The sequence below is a fragment of the Prionailurus viverrinus genome, chromosome A2, assembly GCF_022837055.1.
Source record: "Prionailurus viverrinus isolate Anna chromosome A2, UM_Priviv_1.0, whole genome shotgun sequence".
NCBI classification, from domain to species: Eukaryota; Metazoa; Chordata; class Mammalia; order Carnivora; family Felidae; genus Prionailurus; species Prionailurus viverrinus.
The window spans coordinates 42,750,472-42,763,717 of NC_062562.1; the positions used below are offsets into that span (position 1 = coordinate 42,750,472).

At 37.3% G+C, this 13,246-nt stretch overlaps 1 pseudogene; it reads right to left on the minus strand.

Moving 5' to 3' along the window:
• Nucleotides 1-1,825: 1,825 nt before the first annotated feature.
• LOC125153217 (40S ribosomal protein SA-like) overlaps nt 1,826-13,246 on the minus strand; it is a 30,069-nt pseudogene continuing 18,648 nt past the window's right edge.

The window sequence follows — 13,246 nt, forward strand, 5'->3', positions numbered from 1 at the left end:
TTTTTAAATTTTTTAAATCTTTATTTATTTTTGAGAGAGAGAGAGAGAGAGAGAGAGAGAGAGAGAGTGTGAGTGGGGGAAGGAACAGACAGAGAGGGAGACACAGAATCTGAAACAGGCTTCAGGCTCTGAGCTGTCAGCACAGAGCCTTATCGGGGCTTGAACTCACAAACCACGGGATCATGACCTGAGCTGAAGTCAGATGCTTAACTGACTGAACCCCTCAGGTTCCCCTTAACCACCAATTTTTGAGGTTGTTTGTCATGGAGCATTAAATAAGTAAAACAGTTACAATCACTTACAATCAAAATTTTTACAAGGAAAACATAATGCTATGAAGTATCTTCAAGCTTCCTATTTTTCACATTGCATACCCCTAATCAATGCACCCTTATTAAAAATATGCCAAGAGTTTCAGGGTGCCTGGGTGGCTCAGTCACTTAAGCGTCTGACTCTTGATTTCACCTCAGGTCATGATCTCAGGGTTGGTGGGTTCAAGCCCGGCAACTGACAGTGCAGAGCCTGCTTGGGATTCTTTCACTCCCTCTCTCTCTGCCCCTCCCCTGCTCTCACTCTCTTAAAATAAACAAACAAACTTTAAAAAATATATGTACCAAGAGTTTCATGGCATACGCTTGTCTCTGAAAGCTATATGTGGTTAATTTTGGATTTTCAAATCCTTAAAAATTTTAAGTGCTATAAATGCAAGCCTTTTTTCCTACCTCCTTCTTTCCTAGGAAATTGACAGGAAATCTCTGTTGGATTCATATTCATCTTGATGTGTGTTATATGTGCAGAGTTGGTTAGAACTGGAACCTAGTACAAAATATAAGACATGTGTGCTGTTTTTGGACTTTGAGGTGAGCTGGAGGGAGAAGAGTAGAGCAGTTTGACAGATACCCATTTACTCAAGTCAAGAATATGGAGGACTTTTTCTTTTCATTCTCAAAAACCTTTATAATTATCGTAAGTGATTTTCTTAAATATACTTTGGTCTTGAATGTTATTTTATATCAGGTTGTAAATATTGTTGGTTAGGAGTCTACCAAAAGACTGTCACATATTTCTCTGGCCTTTAGAACAATTTAGAAGTACAAAAAATAACCAAAAAAATTCTGTTTTTTAAGCATAATTTCATTGTTACAATGTGTGTCACCATGTGGATTTCCGTTTTGTAGCATGATTATTTTGTTTTGCTAGCATACATCATTGTGGTCACTAATGGTGATAATATTAAAACCACACTGATTTCCTCAAGCGTTATGATATTAGTAGGTAAGAGAAACTCGGTTGACCTGGTTAATAAGTAGGTACTTTTTCACATGAAAGCTAGAAAAATGACTATCATATATCTTATTTGCTTTAAAATAATATTTATGGCATACCTATTTCCTTAAAATTTCCATTGTTCATTTGAAAACTAACTGTTAAATTGATTCACTTCTCTATATAATTATGATGTGACTGCATATTTATTCATAGAAAATTCAAGAACATTCATTTGCAGTTGCCATTCATGTAGATGTCAAAAATGCCACTTTTTATTGTGTATATTGTGAGAGGGAAAAATAAATAACCTTTCCTCTGCTTAAAATTAGATTGCTTTTTAAATATGTCATTAATCATATTTTAGACTTTAAAAGATCAAAATGAAATGGCCCAGAATTTAAACTTTTCTGGAGTAATAAACACTGAATAGTTTAGTAATGTTTGACCATGCTCCAGGTGAATTTCTGCAGATGGTACACTTTTCTCTTCTATAGACTTTCAGTTTTTATATTAGCTGCTAATGTGTATAATTATCATGATTTCAGAGTTGTGACCCCTACGGCAGAGAAATATTTATAAGAGTTGTGGTCCAGCCATGTGAGAATAATAAGAAATATATATGGACTTAATTGAGCTGTGAGGAGTTTGCTGAACAAAGGTAGCTGTAACCGGGGTCAACGGTTGCAAAACTGACTCACAAGAAACTGTTTAAGAGTAACTAGGACCTACAAAATCCACCTCCATATGAAGAGTTTAAATTTGAAATCTCCAGTTGTTATCATAAATATAATTATAATTAAGGTTCCGTGTGTCTATGTGAGTAATATGGCAGAAAATCACCCAAGACATAAATTAGCTCCCCGCACCTACATTTTGTCCTCAGATTTCTGCCCCCCACAAAGTTAAAATTCATTGGAGGTAGTAAAACTCCTTAGAGGATAAAAGTCTTTTAACATGGTATGTTTTTGAATGAAATATGGATGACAAATGAAACCCATGATACTAATACCTTTGAGTTAAGTTTAGGATTGAGTCTGTGCTAATTAGAACTGGTTTCTGTGTGTGGGGTGTGTGTGTGTGTGTGTGTGTGTGTGTGTGTGTGTAGAATGCTTGTCATACTTAAAACTCTGAGGAGTCTCTGCCCAGTTAGACTTGTATCTTTGTAATTAAATATCAGACTTTAAAGGTGGCAGTTTAAATCAAAAAGTATTAAAAATGTACTAATTTTTATTTTAAAAAGTTTTGAAATGTTTGAGAGAAGTTAAGATTTACTATTTTATGAGAGTAATATACAAGAATTAAATACTTAGGGGCTCCTGGGTGGCTAAGTCAATTGAGCGTCCGACTTCGGCTCAGGTCATGATCTTGCAGTCTCTGAGTTCGAGCCCCACATCCGGCCCTATGCTGACAGCTCCGAGCCTGGAGCCCGCTTCAGATTCTGTGTCTCCCCCCTCTCTGCTCCTCTCCTGCTCATGCTCTGTCTCTCTCACTCTCAAAAATGAATAAATGTTAAAAAAAGAGGGGGAGAGCCAAAGCATAAGAGACTCTTAAAAACTGAGAACAAACTGAGGGTTGATGGAGGGTGGGAGGGAGGGGAGGGTGGATGATGGGCATTGAGGAGGGCACCTGTTGGGATGAACACTGGCTGTTGTATGGAAACCAATTTGACAACAAATTTCATATTAAAAAAGTTAAATACTTAGAAGGATTTTCTTTATTAGGGTCCTAGGGTTGATTGGCAAGACACCTAAAACAGTCAAGAAAACAAAATATTTCTGTTTTTGTAAATATTTAAAATATTAAGGAAATTATAATAGTCTAAGTTATCAGCGAGCCTGATTGTTTACTATATTCAGTCTATTCAACTTCAAATAATTTAATATTAACCATGGCGAAAATGTAGGTTTTTAAAATTTTACTAACATTATAAAAAATATACCCGTGTAAATTAAGCTTAACATTTTAAAAGGAAAATAGCATTTCATGAAACTCTAATAATGTGGATATTAATTCATAGTGCCTGAGTTGTATGGAGATAGAGACTTGCCCAAGACTACAGAGTAGACACTGAGTCTCAGATTTTAAAATGCAAATCCAGTGGCTGTGGTTTCCCTATTCATTCTCAAAAAAAAAAAAAAAAAAAGTTAGCTTTTTGTAGATGTGTGAAAAATTTTACAGTAAAATAATGTAATGTTCTGAAACAGTCTGTAACCTTTTACTGTTAATTTTCTTGTTTAAAACCTACTAAAGCCAGAAGAAAATAAAACCTACAGTATATTAAAAGAAGTCATACTACTGCAAATAAGATATTATCTGCTAATGTTTTTTCTCTTCCTGGTTGAAAAAAAAAACTTATCTTCTTTGGTATGATTTTTAACTCTAAACAGAACCAGTAGTTCTGCTTCTGTTGACCTTTTAAAACAGTATATAGGCATTTTGAGTCTGTATATACACTATATTCTTATTTAGAATGCACAATAATTAATTTTATATTATTTATTGCCTCTTGAGCAGATTTGAAAAGAGGATCTGAGTAATAGCTACAAAAATGGCATCTTTTTTTATTCTCTTCCTTTTACCTGTTTTGATGATGATCCTGTGATATCAATTAAGAGGGAAAGCAATAAATTCATGTATCTGTTTATATGCACACACATGCTTTGTATTTGTATACAGCCGTGTCGGCTTTTTGACAAAGGAAATACTGGCAGTTCCAAATTTTTTTAATGCTTCCTCTTCCTCTTTTCTTTTATTATAACTTTTTGCATATTTCATATATTTCTTCTCCCAATAGGTTAGTTGCTTTCATGTGCAGGTGAATTTTAAACTACTTATGGGTGGCATTTAAAAATTGTTGTATTATATCTGAGGACTTCTATTCAGCTGCTGTATTACTCTTGTATATTTTACATGGCCAAAAATGTACTAGACCAGTGTCCTTCTTCAGGAAAAGTGCTTTATGTTGTCTACATCTGATGTTTACATCAGAGGCATTCAACAAAGTCTTACAAAGAGATGGAGAAATCATCTTTTTAAATATTAATGTCAGAAGAGCAGAATTGCTTTTTGATTTAAGATATGTAAATATTCATTTTTATAAGTTTGAATTTAAAACATACACAACTCTGCTCAACAATAGAAGAACCTTTTTTTTTTAATTGAAAAACCACATAAAGCAGGTATACTATCATGGAGAAAGTAGGTACTTTCTATATCATTGTCAAAAAACAAAAATTGCTTCTTGATTTAGGATCCCATAAACTCATATGGTGGTGTGAGTGGCTGGAAGAAATCAATACCATCCATTGTTTCTTGGAGGGTGGACTATGCTCACATCCAGCTTCTGAACATTTCTAAAATAGTTTCTCTTGAAGATGGCAAATTTGGGGAAAATAAATTCCTTTTATAGATGAATCCTGCAGTAAGGTGACATATCTTATAATGACGCCGCTAAGATTTTCATTTAATATTCAGCAGCCCTGAGGATTTCTCTATCTCCTACTCTAAATCAGTACTTGAGGAAAAAAATGATGAGCAGTTTGCCAGTGTTGTCAGGATTGTCATTGAGATGAAGCCCACATGGTGAGTGATGTGAATATAAGGCCTCCTGGATCCTGCCCCCAGCCTGCACCTGTTTTCACGACCCCTTCTTCATCTTTCAGTCATGAGAAGATCTGAGATTCTCATTGTAGAGATAGAATCTACCTTTCCCTTTTGGTTGAAGAGAAGAAGGAGTAGTGAAGAATTCACACTGGCCGTCAGGCACATGTAGATTTGAACACTGCTCCACTGAAGTTGAAGCTAGTGGAACTGGGACATACTTTTTGACTTCTCTAGCTACACCAGTTTTCTTACCTATAAAACTGGCAAATAATAGTAGCTCTTTCTCTTATGGTTGTTCAGAGGATTGATTGGCATTAATGAATCTAAAGGTTTAGCACAGTGCCTGACATATAGTAATTAGTGAGTTTCAAGTGGTATAGTTTCATTAGATTCATTATGGATAAAAAAAATGTTGTAGATAGTGTAGGGAAAGTGGTAGCCCACTGAGGATATATAAGACACCCATGCAGCATTTGACTCATCTCTATTGCAAATGCCTGATATTCTGTTCACATTAGTAATGATTCCCAAGTTTTTTACATGGACTAACACATTTACTCTCATAAAAACCCTAAATGATAAGTGATACCATTCCACGTTTTACAGGTAAGTAAAATAAGGCCCAGAGGGCCAAAGAAAATTATTTACCCTCAAAGAGCCATTAAACAGTGGAGCCAAGGGGCACCTGGGTGGCTCAGTCCTTTGAGTATCTGACTCTTGATTTTGGCTCATGTCAGGATCCCACAGTTCATGAGATCAAGCCCTGTGTCAGGCTCTGCACTGACAGCATGGAGCCTGCTTGGGAGTCTCTCTCTCTACCACTCCCCCACTCTCTCTTGTGCTCTAAATAAATAAATAAATAAATAAACATGGAGCCAGAATTTAAAACCAGGGTCTTTTGCCAAAATCAGTGGGTTTTGCCAGTATACTCTCCATTCCTGAACTGGAAACCAAGACACCCCAGAGCATCCCAGTGATCTCACAGAGGCATCACAGCATATAATTAAATGTTTCAAAGAAAGACAGTAGTTACTCAATTTCTGTCAGTTACTGCATGAACTACTACTCTGAGGTTTGTTTCAGCACTATATTGTCTACTTTCCTTTCAATATCATATGTTTGTTGAAGCAGGGTCTCCAGCGGTTGCTTTGGTAAGAAGCATATACTGCATGACAGTCAATATGGAACAGGAAATAAGGCAGGGCACTCTTATCCCAAGGTATGCGAAGTTGTGTTCTGCCTAACAGGAGCACACTTACCATAGGTAAAAGTGGTTATTTGTCAGTGGAATAAAAGTATTATTTTTCTTCCAAAATACACACATTATGATTTTTGAACAGCCCCCTAAGTTGTTAGAACATAAATTGTTTGAACTAAACTACTTTATAAATGGAGGTGTTAGATATTTATGTTGGCCTAAGGATGCCAGAAGAAAATTACTGAGACACTAAGAGCAGCATGATCAGAAAAGAGTGGTAGAACCTGTACACTGCATTGTCCCAGTGCCTCAGGGAAGCCCATGTTCGAAATTTAGGGATCAATTCATTCAAAACTTAAAGCACCTATAATTTCTCAGGTACTTTTAGAAATACCTTTCTCAAGGAGCCCACAGTAAAATAGGGAAAACAGACACAAAGGTTTATGGAAGAGTGTGGTGTTAAGTGTCAGAAGGACCAGCTCCTTCCAAGCAGGTCACATACAGATTTAGGATGGCCGTGGCATTGATAAAAACAGGAGGGAATTTCACTGGATAGAAGAGCAACCATAAAAAGAGGTAATGAGGGGTGCCTGGGTGGCTCAGTTGGTTATGTATCCGACTTCGACACGGGTCATGATCTCACAGTTTGTGAGTCTGAGCCCCGGGTCAGGCTTGGTGCTGACCGCTCAGAGCCTGGAGCCTGCTTCAGATTCTGTGTCTCCCTCTGTCTCTGCCCCTCCCCTGCTTGTGCTCTCTCTCTCTCTCAAAAATAAATAAACATTAAATTATTTTTTAGAAGAAGAGATAAATGAATGATGAAGGTCAAAATGTGTAGCATTTATAAAATAATCAGTGCAGTTATAATGGAGCATTCAGTAATTACACTATCACTTATTAAATACTTATTAGTTCTCTGGCAGTACTTTTGGTACTGGGTTGTAAAGATGAAAGTCAGAGTGCCTTTCCTCAGGCTCTGATATCTCTTGGGGTTCCTGACAAGAAAACCGAGTTCAAGTGAATGGTAGGAGATGAGGTTGGAAGGGAAGCATAGGGCTGCAAGTACTATATCACTTTTAACTTCTAAAGAGGCAAGGGCTGTTTAGAATAATAAATAGAGGGTTAGATTACTTTGGATTAACTAGTAGCCAAATGCACAAATATTGATATTATTCAAATTAGGTTCTTCTTAATGGGGAAAAAATGCCATATTTTTGTACCCTCCTGCTGAACAAATGAGAGGCATATGTATATTTTTCCAGAATCATGACTTATTCAGTTTATGGTCTAATTATTGGTTGAGAAGATAAGTAAATAACAAATTATCATATGAAAAATGTGAGCCTGGGAGTAATTAATGCAATAAAATAGATTGCTCAATATGTGTACAACTTCATTGTAAATTCTAGGAAAAGGGCTTGATTTCTGGAGAAAGATAATAACATTAAAAAATCTTAAGGGATTAAATTAAGAGATAATTAAAAATATTTGCAGGGTGCAGTAATCAAATTCAGTAAATAAATTCACTAACTCTGGCACAATGAGACTACTGAGTCTGTGATGCCCTGATTGTCCTAGAGGTTTGGCCCAGGTGGTTAGGATGCAGTGACAACTCTCCTTTGTCAGCTGGTTAATCCTAGATAGTACTGTAGTTTTAGCTGGAGACGTCTATTAAGTTACCTATTGTCTTAGGTTGCACACAGCAATTCATGAGTAATTACACCTACTGGTATGTTACTAAAACAAACTAGTCAAAAATCCCCACTTCCACAATGCACTAGGAGAATCATCTTTCTAGGATATCTCTAGGTGGTATGGGCACACAGCTCGAACAAGCTTCTCCCGATGTAGAGTCACCGTTTATTTATTTGCCCATTCATTCGATATTTGAATGCTCACAGCCAGCCATTATGATATCAGAAATATTACAGAATTCAACCGAGAAAGAGATGGTTTCCAGGTGGAAAACTTGGTAAGAGTTCAAGAAGGTGGTGGCCTGCGATCCATGTACTAAAGAATAGACTCTTCAGTTCTGTGTGGGCATATGCATATTCACCATTCTAGTCACAGACTCTGGCAGGACAGGAGGGTATAAGTAAACTGCAAAGAGGGATGATTGCAATGGCAGGGTGAGTGATAGCATTAATTGAAGAGTTGTGTATTTGTATTCACCAGTGTGAGCCTCTTTCCTACCTAGCCATCACATAACTTGAATGCAGTTTGTTATTAGCTGTGACTTTATTCACCCGATGAATCAAACCTTGGGGATGTTGAAAGCTGAGTTTCTGTGTGTTGCAGGAAGGGAGAGATGAAAAGAAGTAATGATATCCTCTTACTTTCTCCATTATTAATTTAATGTGGCCAGTGGTTATTAAGCACCTTCTATGTGCTAGCTCCTATGTGAAATTATGTGGCTATAAATTTAAGAAAAGAAAACTTTCCTGTTTCATAGGTCAACAGAAATACAGAGATCTGTAAAGAGTCATGATAAATGTAATCAATAAAAGAACATAAATGTAGACATAGTAAAATGTTAGCTCAGAAGAGGTAAAGAATAATTGCTATTGATGGCCAAGAAAGAAGACTTGGTGAAAAAGTTTTTTAATCTCAAGGTGTTCAGGAAAAAGATTTCTCACCCTCTGTGCTCCTTAAAAAGACTCACAAAAACTGGGAAGACAAGCGGCAGAAACAAAAATTCCATTGTTAATGAAACAGAGTCTGGTGTAACTCAAAAATACAGGAACACAAAGCAGGAGGCTACATAGTGAAAAGAAATACAAAGATGAAAAAAGTCACAGCGAAGTGCTTTGACAGAAAGAAAGCTGCAAGAGGTGAGTGAATGATATTGCAGATTCTCCTAAAAGGATCAGGAACGGAAGCCACCTTGGAGCATGAAAGTTGGTAGTAGCAGGGATGTTGAGACTGAAAATCAAGGCTTATTTGAAAGTCTTCAACGTGGGCTCCCAGGTAGTCACCTTTTCCTGTCAGTGGACTGTCTGTCTGTCGCGCTCTCTCTGTCTCCTCTCTGTCTCTGTCTCTGTCTCTGTCTCTCTCTCTCTCTCTCTGTCTCTCTCTCTCTCTCTCTCTCTCTCTCTCTCTCTCTCTCACACACACACACACACACACACACACACACACAGCCCATGGGAAATTGGAGGAATATTTGCAGAGGAACTGAGCTAGAGAGGTTGTAAACTTCCAGTCTTAGAAAATGAAATAGCATGAGATTACAGAGAGAAAACTGAGCGTTTAGTTGATCCTTCTGCAGAGAAATTGAAAGACTCCAATGATAGAGTCAGAAATACTCATGTTTAGGAATTTTTCAGTAAAGAATGGATAAAGTTGAAAAACCTAAGAATTAAGACCACAAGCCAATAAACCACATCCACAAATATAGATATATGATTGAACAGTTAGGATTACTAGACATTTGAGGAAGCCCTCTCAGTGTAAGAGGGTAAGGCCTACAACTAAATAATAACTATTAAAATGGCATTATAAAGAAAAAAAAATAACCAAACTTCAAAAATATCACCAATTTCTTAATAAAGATGATAAAAGCAGGACGCCTGGGTGTCCTCATTAGCAGTCTGAGTTCATCTCAGGTTGTGATCTCATGGTTCATGGGTTGAGCCCCACATCAGGCTCTAAGCTGACAGCTCAGAGCTTGTAGCCTGCTTCAGATTCTGTGTCTCCCTCTATCTGTGCCCCTCCCCTACTCATGCTCTCTCTGTCTCTCAAAAACAAATACATTTTTAAATTTTTAAAAAATCAAAGATGATAAAAGCTTTTTCATCCAAGGAAAGGAAGTTAAATAAAAAGACACCAACACTACAAGAATTACAAATAAGTTTTAGAAGTTTAAATGATGATAGCTAAATAACAAAAATGACAACAACACAAAACTACATTCAGCACAGAGTTGTAATATTAAAGTTGAGGGAATTATCCAGAAAGGAAACTAGAAATAAAAATAAGTTGGTAAGTGCAATAAATAAGAAAGTTAAATAATTAATGTATGAAGTTCAACATCCTCGGGAATTTCTAAAAAATAGACAAGATAAAAGAAAAAAAAGTAGAGGGGGAAAGAATATAAAACATATCATGACAAAAATAGCCCAATTGTAAAAAAAGTATAGGTCTTAGGATTCAAAGGACTCCCATATCCAACACAATGAATGCAGAGCCAATTCTTGGCACAATAGGAATAGAACGAATATCCTAAGCAAATAAGAAGGTAAAATGCATTGGGGCGCCTGGGTGGCTTGCTTGGTTGGGGGTCTGATTTCAGCTCAGGTCATGATTTCACAGTTCGTGAGTTTGAGCCCCATGTCGGGCTCTGTGCTGACAGCTCTGAGCCTGGATCCTGCTTCGGATTCTGTGTCTCCCTCCTTCTCTGCCCTTCCCCCATTCACGCTCTGTCTCTCTATGTCTCTCAGAAATGAGTAAACATTAAAAAATTTTTTTAATAAAATAAATAAGAAGGTAAAATGAAAACTTTTCCATACTCTAATTTCAAATTTACTCCCTGTAATCAGACCTTGGATGCAATGCTCCAAATACTCAGGAATAAACAAAGGAAGTCAAAGTCATGGAGCCTAAGAAACAGGAGAACCAATAAGAGAGATGAATAACAGCACTTCCACAAGCCTGGAGAAGAGCAAATGCATCTTGGAGCAACATATGAAGGACTTCAAAGGAATAGCTCTAGGGAAGTGAACAGAGTGGACTGGATTTGACAGGATGCACCAGGAAGACATTGTAACGAAAGGGTTTTACAGACCTCTTGAAAAGCAAGGAAGATTCATTCATACATGTGAAAACATCAAAGGAAATAAAGCTGTTAAGAAATTATTAACTCTTAAAGAAACAGAATTGTTAAAAAAAAACAAAAAAGAGAAGAAAACATGATCATGTTATTTGGATCTGCTGTAGACAGTATTTGCGTAGTCATAACCGCTTGAACACTGAATATGGAGTTAAAGAAAAACTGAGATAGGATTATGCTTGGGAACCTTGGTGGTGGGATGAGGGGGTGGGCAATAGGGATGTAGGAGAGTCGTATTGTCACCTGTCATAACTGTAGGTCAATGGAGGATGCTGTCTTAGGAATCAAGTTGTTGTCATAACATGCATATTATTTAAAGATAGGTAAATTCCTGTGGAAAGAGTTTTAAGAGTGAAAGTAGATACTTGTACAGACGAGGGAGATCTGTGTTCCTTGTTGTTATTATGCTCAGACTTCTAGCACTTTTGGCTTCTTTTTTTTTTTTTTAAATTTTTTTTTTCAACATTTATTTATTTTTGGGACAGAGAGAGACAGAGCATGAACCGGGGAGGGGCAGAGAGAGAGGGAGACACAGAATCGGAAACAGGCTCCAGGCTCCGAGCCATCAGCCCAGAGCCTGACGCGGGGCTCGAACTCACGGACCGCGAGATCGTGACCTGGCTGAAGTCGGACGCTCAACCGACTGCGCCACCCAGGCGCCCCATAGCACTTTTGGCTTCTTATATCTGTGTGTGTTACTTGGATAAGGATATAAATAAATTTTAAAAATAAAAAGAAAGGATTTCTGATCAAGGTTTGGAATACTATTTGGTGTTTACAAGATTAGCAAGGACAGAAGAACATAGTAGCCAGAGAGATAAGGACGATTAAAAGCAAAGATCAGAAATAACAAGTCTGTCCGTGGAACTGCAATATGGCTGACAGTTAAGAGGCGGAGGTGCAATGTGGCCCAATGGTCAAAGTTTCAGGCCCTGGACTCTACTTCCTGTTGGTGTACTATGGCTACACAACTTGCATTGTGTCCTTGGTCAAGTTAGTTTGCCTGTCTAAGGTGCTGTATCGATTTCCACATTAGGAACTTTGGGACATTAATTAGTACTGTAGGAGACTAATCCATGTCCTGTCAGTATGCCTCTAAGGTCACCCACAGATCCCATTGGAGAAACCAAAGCTTCCCTTCTTCAAGTTCCTGTGTTACCCCTGCTTCCTTGTCTGAGAGCCTCCAGGAGTTTGCTCTTCAACACAGAAGGCAAACTGGAAGTGATGACCAGAAGTGCCAGGGATTTAATATTCTCAGATGAAGTAAAGGAATAGGTCAATAATACGCCACCTTTTCCATCCCTTCATAGAACAATACTGAAGTGCACACTGTGTGGTTCCTTACAGTGTCTGCAGAGGAACAGTGTGACATGTTATGAGGTTTTCTTCAGTCTCTGTCTTGCATTTCCCAGAATCTCACCTGTGCTTCCTATAATCACATCCCAGATAAGCAAGTCCTAGTGTCAGAGTCTGTGGTTGAGAAAAGCCAATATAAGCAAATGTATATCCCATGTTTTCAGGAGGATTAAGTGATATAATCCATATGTGGCACAGCTAATTATTGACACTGCTCCAGGCACACAGTAATGTTTGCTAAATACTAATTGTTAATCCATTAATATTATCTTTATTGTTAAATGCCAGAATATGAAGGAAGTCTTTTGCACCTCAGTTATCAACTTAGACGTGATTCTAAGGGTCAAAATAAGACTTTGGTAGAATAGAAGTTAAATCTAGAAGACTTAATAGCTAACTAAATTTGTGGGTGTGGGAGGGAAAGCTTGGGGCTTTGAGTTACTCCTAAATACTTGACTTGTATGATTAATGGAATAGTCATGTCAATAAAAAAGAAGAAGAATGGAGAACATGTAATTTCATTTGAAATAAAATTCCCTCCTAAAAATAAGTAAACGTTTTAAAAAATGTATTGAGCAGGCTATTCTTGAGATAATTCAATATTTATTTGATAGAGGTTTCAGTGAAGAAAAATCAGGTGTGGTCAAAAATTGGGTGTCAAGTCAACCAAGACCAAAACCAGGAGATCAGGGACCGTAAAGTCTTGCTTTCACAAATGCAGAAAATAAGCCCTTGTAGATAAATGACTTCTTGTCCTTAATTTTTCCAACTCTTTCTCATTTATTATTCTGTTCTCTTTTTGAGGTTATGGTTGGTGGACAGGTGGTCAATATAGGTAGCATAATTGCTGAAAGGCTGAATATTTATTTATTTCCCAAACCAATCCAATTCATGTTGTTTTCCTCAGTTCAAGTACTGGCCACTTTGTCTTTCATACAGTCAGGTCTCTCTAATTCATAATTTAATGGAAATGATTTTGGCAACTCCAAGTGACA